The following is a 7,508-nucleotide window of genomic DNA, read 5'->3' as shown; positions in this document are numbered from 1 at the left end:
TAAAATATTACGGCTCCACGACAATTGGTCTAACTTTGAAAAAGTTTGCAAAAATTGGTATCGTTTTTTTGGCATTTGACAAAATTAAACCTTTGATCGACGTTTTCTCAAAAACGCCTAAACCGATTTCATAAATTTGAAAGTCATTTGATGTATCTCAATGAGGACTATAATTTGTCAGTTTTGTGAGACGATCTGCCGAGCCGTTTCTTTGTAATTTGAAAAAAAGTGTTAAACTTTTCATCCACATTTAAGCTCAAACTACCGACTCGATTTTAAAAAATCAAAAACTGTTCGAAAGATATTAGTTGAGAATGATACTAATCATTTTTAGGTGAAAATCTACCGAGCCGTTTTCTTTTAATTAACTGTTGAAAAAAAATTCATACGGATTTTTATGGAACTTTTTTTGGTGATATATATCATGATCTTATAAAACTTACTGAAATATTACGGCCTTATGACAGTAGTTTAATTTTAAAAATAAATCAACGTTTGAGAAAATGAGTAGTTTTTTGACGTTTGTTAAAATCAAAATTAGACGATTTACTTGGTATAACGATAGAGTACTTGATCTTAATGAACATACTAAACCATTGAAGTCCTACAGAAACTGGTTCAATTATAAAAATTATTGATTTGTGAAAGTTTGCTTTCAGAAAATACTCAGAGTTAACGTGTTTTCAATGATGTGTAATAAATCCACTCGGAATATTTAAATATTCTAATATTCAATAATTATAATCACTCATGAATTAAATTATTATTTATTGATTAAGTCGATTATTTACACATATTCATGTAACTTGCCTCAAGGCTAAATACCAAACCAACTAGTTTAAATATTTTTTAAATACTTTATAAATAAACTATTTTTGAACAATTTTAGTCAACTTACTATCTTATCAAATAATTTTTGAACAATTTTAGTCAACTTACTATCTTATCAAATAATTTTTTAACAATTTTAGTCAACTTACTATCTTATCAAATAATTTTTGAACAATTTTAGACAACTTACTATCTTATCAAATAATTTTTGAACAATTTCAGACAACTTACAATATTTTTAGACAATTTACTATATTATCAAATAATTTTTAATTTTTTTTTAATTAAACCACTCCTTTGTAGACTTACAATATTTTAGGATATTCATTAACAAAATGAACTTTGCCCATACAAAGTTTCGAAACCCCAAAGAAACGCCCCGGCCGATCTTTACTGAAACTCTAAAAGATCTACTAATTTAATCTAGGACAAACTAAAACTCTGGTAAGACTAATTATATGTTCTATTGATTTTTCTTATGTTTACGTTAAATTTTATTTCTTGAATTAGGATTGAAATATTTTCATTGAGATAGGTCTGCAATACATGCAATGTGAATTATTAAAACAATGCTTGTGTATAATTAACATTTTAATTACATTATTAGTATGAACCTAATGGATTAGTATAGGAATTTTTACTTGGAATTAATAATAGTAATTCTCAATTACATGTTTTATGTTATATGGCAACATAAATAGAATATTTGTGAAGTCGTACTAATGTTATTTCGATATTAATTTTTCCGCTCGAACTATAGATTATATCTATTTATCTATGATATATTCATGATATAATTATTTATCTATGATATAAACTTTTACCAATGCTTATTTATCTAGGAATATAACTTCTTGACTATTTCATAAGTACCAAAAAGAGTCGCTTGGGGGTCTTTGGCGCTACTTACACACTCTGCAGTCGCACATATTTTCATATCTATGGTCAGAAAGAGTCGCCAAAAAAATTCATCCTTTTTTTTGTTGTGAAATGTTGTGATGGTGGTGTGTTGTATACCCTGATGACAGGTGACAGGAGACCGGATGACACTTCAAGCAAGCGCAAGGTTTCTTGGTCTGCAGAGCGTCATTGCACAATCCATTTTAATCTCAGCCATCGTGGGAAGAAGATCTTGGGAAGCCAGTAGACACTCCAGTTATAGGAAGCCAGTGGACAATCAAGTAGTACGTACGTGCATTTGCCACATGTTAGTCGTTTTATTTTGCCATTGTACCCTGTCAAAGTAAAAGATTGTATGGCCGAGTATATATTGGTATTTTGCATTAGTCATTTTATGTAATGGGCTCGAGAATTATTTGTGGATTCGAAGCTTATGCAGGTGTTCACATGATCTTTTCCAAGGGTGCTACAAATACCCATCACTACATAATGATTGAGGTTAGTAACAATTTGAGAAGAAAAATGGCGCGTCAAATCTTATACGATCATAGATGAATATCGAGTGTTTTCATGCAGTTTGAAAAATTATTGAGAAAAGGACCATTGATATTGTTTTGATACAGATGGTCGTCTTTCAATTTCATTAGTGAGTTGCTTTAATGGTGTATATTTTTTTTTCTATATTTGTCTATATCACATCAATTGAAAATCTTATCTGAAACGCTAGCGAATACAAAATTTATTTGCTTTAACTATCCTGGCTCGTGATGAACAAAAATAATTATGATAAATTAGATTCAAGCATAATAATGTGATTTTATTTTGAGATTGTTGAAGGATTTTAATTATTCTCAAAAATTTAGATTTTGTAATGCTAATACAATCAATGCTTTTTATATGAAATATTTTGTAAGTAAATGAAGCTGATGCATTAATTTTAATTTAATGATTTTGAAAACAAAGTACTTTTGACAATTGAATGTCACGGTCACAAAGAAATGTATTCAACATATTAAAAAACATTTAGGTATTATAATTTTCATTCATACATTTTAACATTTCTACAGCAGTTTGCTCTTTCAATTATAAAAGCCTCTCAATTTTTATATAATACCCTTGATGACAAAAAAATTCTGTGCTGATTCTGATTTTTTACTTAAGACATAGTATATATTATTGTTGACGGCTGCTACGATTTAAAGTTTTCTAGGCAAAATGCATTGAGGCTAAGTCATGTGAACACTGAAATAATTTTATTTCTCATAACAAGAATTACTGCAATAATTAGTCAAAGATACATGCAATATTTAATTTCAGATAAAGACATACAAAGAGTAATCCAAACTTAGTATTACCTTTTATATTTCAGCTCTGCTATAAAATAGAAGCTGTCGACAATAATCAAGTAATTGAATTATAAAAAATAAGTCAACTCTGGAATGAGAATCCTGTATTATCTTACTAGCTTGCTTGCTGCAGTAGACTTCTTTGCTTTATTAACTATTGGTAAGATAACAAAACAAGCAATTCTTATTTCGTAAGATACAATTATTTAGGTTTTGAGAAACCTAGAGTATAATTATGCTCTTTAATAAACACTCTAAAATACTCTAAGCTTCAACTGTTAACTGCTAATGCTTACAGTTCAAATACAATATGTAAAACTAATCACATAATTATCATATCTCAACATAATTAAATATTCAAAATATTTGTACAAGAATTATTATATAGGCTCTTTATTAATTATTTCTTGATACATGTTGCTGATGAACCACAATTAAGGATGGCAACCCATAAGAGACGATATCTGCTGAGGGATCAAAAAGACTTTTCTGGAAACTGAATTTATTAAACTGAATACGCATAGAGAGTTCAAGGTATGCAATTTATTTAATCATTTGCTTATTTATTCATCTTAATATTTTGATATCGTCATAAAGAATTTATTCATATTTTTTTCATTTTATTTAAATTTTTTTTTATTTATTTAACTTTCCATTATTACAATAATACTTATGTCACTCATAAATTAATTTATTGAGTCAATTATTTACACTATATCGCAAATATCATGTAACATGTTTTAAAATACCGCTTACAAATAGGTCAATTTTTTTATTATTCACTTACTCATACACGAGTTTTAATCATTTATTTATTTATGCATACAAATGACATTTTTTACATTCTACATTTTTTTTACTTACCCATTTAATAATTATAAACTTTCTGCAGTTCCTCTACGATTATTTTGCATATCTGTTTTTGAGAAAACATCGATTTGCGGCAAAAAATCTGTTCGCACACACACACACACACACACACACACATACACATACACATACTCACACACATACACATACTCACACACACACACATACTTTTTCCAAATTTGGTCTCATTTGGTTCACAATGGCTTGAAACATCGAGAAAACATAAAATTAGCGAATCGGATTTTTTCATGAAAACATAAACTTCTCCTTCGAGAAGTTAAAAATCAAAAACTGTTCGAAAGATATTAGTTGGGAATGACACTGATTAGTTTTAGGGGAAAATCTACCGAACCATTTTCTTGTAATTAACTGTTGAAAAAAAATTAATCCGATTTTAATGGAACTTTTTTTGATGATATATCATGGCTTTATAGAACTTACTGAAATATTACGGTCTTACGACAAGTAGTTTAATGTCTCGATGAACACACTAAATGATTAAATTCCTACAGAAACAGGTTCAATTATAAAAATTGTTGATTTTTGAAAATTTGTTTTTAGAAAATACTCCGAGTTAACGTGTTTGCTATGTGTAATAAATCCACTCGGAATACTTTAAATCAGTCATATGTTAATTTATTTTTTATTAATTAAGTTAATTATACATTTCGGAAAGTTCATGTAACTTGGCTCAAAACAAAATACCAATACCAACTAGTTTAGTTTATTCTTTTCAATTTTGCGATTTTTCATATAAATTATTTATTTTTTTATTCATTTCTATTTGTTTTCATATTTTTATCTATTTGTTTATTTTTACTTTTATATATTTTTAATTTTAATTGAAAATTAAATAATATAATTTAAATTAATTTTATCTTTATTAATTGTCTAATCGGACCAATTCGAATTTTTTTGCGCAGGATGTCATTTTTGAGCCGTGTCAAGTGGCTCCGCCGGCGACTTGATTGGTCCACGCGATTGTCAAGTCATTCATTTGCGTGATGGGCTGCAACGCAAGAGGACCTCCAGGACCAAGGGAGAGAGGACCCAGGGAAGTACCCAATAATAATAAGTGTGTTATGAAAATGAGCAAAATTAAACAAATCATTGTCGGGTTCTCATTCATTCATTCGCGTTTGCTTCCATTGTATTTAAATTTTGTGCAATTTCTTTTAACAATTTGTGATATAGACAGTAGATTGTGAACGGCATACGTAGTTTGGCGCGATCGTATTAATTTTTTTTTAAGTACTACTTTGTTAGCATATTATGTAATGTCACGATTCAGATAATTACTTGCATGCTAATATAGTAGCTTGGGGTAGTAGTAAATTATGTAGGTATCATTTGTAGTTCTAGTTTTGACTGACACACTAACACAATAATCCACTATTAAACAAGAATGTAATAATCTGAATCATTTGACATCATGTATTACTTAATTATATAATTATTAAACTATTGTCAATTATAAACAACTGTTGCCGTTTGCAATCCATATAGTATTGCGCCAATTTATTCATATTCTGATATGCATAAGTTGTTACATTGATGCAATAACTTTTTTTCATCACTTTTAGGGCGTTCTTGGAGGCCATGATACAAAAATCAATTAAGGACAAAGTGTGATCACTAAATGTTATCAATCTATGAAATAGTTTCAAACCTGCACATAATTTTACCTACTTCAGCAGTATGTGTTATTTATAAAACATTTTAAAAGATGTATTCTAATCTCTTGTTTTTTTTTGTTCCAGATTAAATTCTACACTACTGAATCAACTGCCCCATTCGACCCAACCGACTCTAGTCAATCAAACAGTAAGCTCCGATCAAGTATCTATCAGGCTGTAGGTATCCTATCTCAAACATTTTAAAAGACGTGTTCTAATCATTTGTTTTTTTTAATTTCAGATTCAATTATCCACTTCTGAATCAACAGCCCTCATCACCTTTAATTCATCAAACAGTAAGAAGTTATCAAGTATCTATCAGGCAGTCTGTATCCTTTATCAAACATTTTAAAAGACGTGTTCTAATCTTTTGTTTTTTTTATTTCAGATTCAATTATCCACTTCTGAATCAACAGCCCTCATCGCTTTATTCATCAAACAGTAAGAAGTTATCAAGTATCTATCAGGCAGTCTGTATCCTTTATCAAACATTTTAAAAGACGTGTTCTAATCTTTTGTTTTTTTTATTTCAGATTCAATTATCCACTTCTGAATCAACAGCCCTCATCACCTTTAATTCATCAAACAGTAAGAAGTTATCAAGTATCTATCAGGCAGTCTGTATCTTTATCAAACATTTTAAAAGACGTGTTCTAATCTTTTGTTTTTTTAATTTCAGATTCAATTATCCACTTCTGAATCAACAGCCCTCATCACCTTTAATTCATCAAACAGTAAGAAGTTATCAAGTATCTATCAGGCAGTCTGTATCCTTTATCAAACATTTTAAAAGACGTGTTCTAATCATTTGTTTTTTTTTAATTTCAGATTCAATTATCCACTTCTGAATCAACAGCCCTCATCACCTTTAATTCATCAAACAGTAAGAAGTTATCAAGTATCTATCAGGCAGTCTGTATCCTTTATCAAACATTTTAAAAGACGTGTTCTAATCTTTTGTTTTTTTTATTTCAGATTCAATTATCCACTTCTGAATCAACAGCCCTCATCACCTTTAATTCATCAAACAGTAAGAAGTTATCAAGTATCTATCAGGCAGTCTGTATCCTTTATCAAACATTTTAAAAGACGTGTTCTAATCTTTTGTTTTTTTTATTTCAGATTCAATTATCCACTTCTGAATCAACAGCCCTCATCACCTTTAATTCATCAAACAGTAAGAAGTTATCAAGTATCTATCAGGCAGTCTGTATCCTTTATCAAACATTTTAAAAGACGTGTTCTAATCTTTTGTTTTTTTTATTTCAGATTCAATTATCCACTTCTGAATCAACAGCCCTCATCGCTTATAATCTATCAAACAGTAAGAAGTTATCAAGTATCTATCAGGCAGTCTGTATCCTTTATCAAACATTTTAAAAGACGTGTTCTAATCTTTTGTTTTTTTTATTTCAGATTCAATTATCCACTTCTGAATCAACAGCCCTCATCACCTTTAATTCATCAAACAGTAAGAAGTTATCAAGTATCTATCAGGCAGTCTGTATCCTTTATCAAACATTTTAAAAGACGTGTTCTAATCTTTTGTTTTTTTTAATTTCAGATTCAATTATCCACTTCTGAATCAACAACCTCAATCACTTTAATCATCAAACAGTAAGAAGTTATCAAGTATCTATCAGGCAGTCTGTATCCTTTATCAACATTTTAAAAAGACGTGTTCTAATCTTTTGTTTTTTTTTATTTCAGATTCAATTATCCACTTCTGAATCAACAGCCCTCATCGCTTAAATCTATCAAACAGTAAGAAGTATCAAGTATCTATCAGGCAGTCTGTATCCTTTATCAAACATTTTAAAAGACGTGTTCTAATCTTTTGTTTTTTTAATTTCAGATTCAATTACCCACTTCTGAATCAACAACC

General features: G+C 29.0%; 2 long non-coding RNA genes across 2 annotated transcripts; both read left to right on the top strand.

Annotated features, from left to right (window-relative positions):
* The first annotated feature begins 1,859 nt into the window (after positions 1-1,859).
* On the top strand, positions 1,860-5,170 carry LOC113382902. The gene is made up of 4 exons (XR_003367700.1): positions 1,860-2,019; positions 3,101-3,237; positions 3,517-3,611; positions 4,871-5,170. It is a non-coding gene; the product is annotated as an uncharacterized LOC113382902 (long non-coding RNA).
* Positions 5,171-5,528: 358 nt separating this feature from the next.
* LOC113382904 lies at positions 5,529-5,921 on the top strand. The gene is made up of 3 exons (XR_003367701.1): positions 5,529-5,643; positions 5,708-5,800; positions 5,865-5,921. It is a non-coding gene; the product is annotated as an uncharacterized LOC113382904 (long non-coding RNA).
* Positions 5,922-7,508: the final 1,587 nt, after the last annotated feature.

This window comes from Ctenocephalides felis, unplaced genomic scaffold, assembly GCF_003426905.1.
Source record: "Ctenocephalides felis isolate EL2017-DRISC unplaced genomic scaffold, ASM342690v1 CF-g0.4_SCAFFOLD_03570, whole genome shotgun sequence".
Lineage (NCBI taxonomy): Eukaryota > Metazoa > Arthropoda > Insecta > Siphonaptera > Pulicidae > Ctenocephalides > Ctenocephalides felis.
Note: the sequence above shows the minus strand (reverse complement) of the source record. Positions and strands in the feature narration are given on the sequence as shown.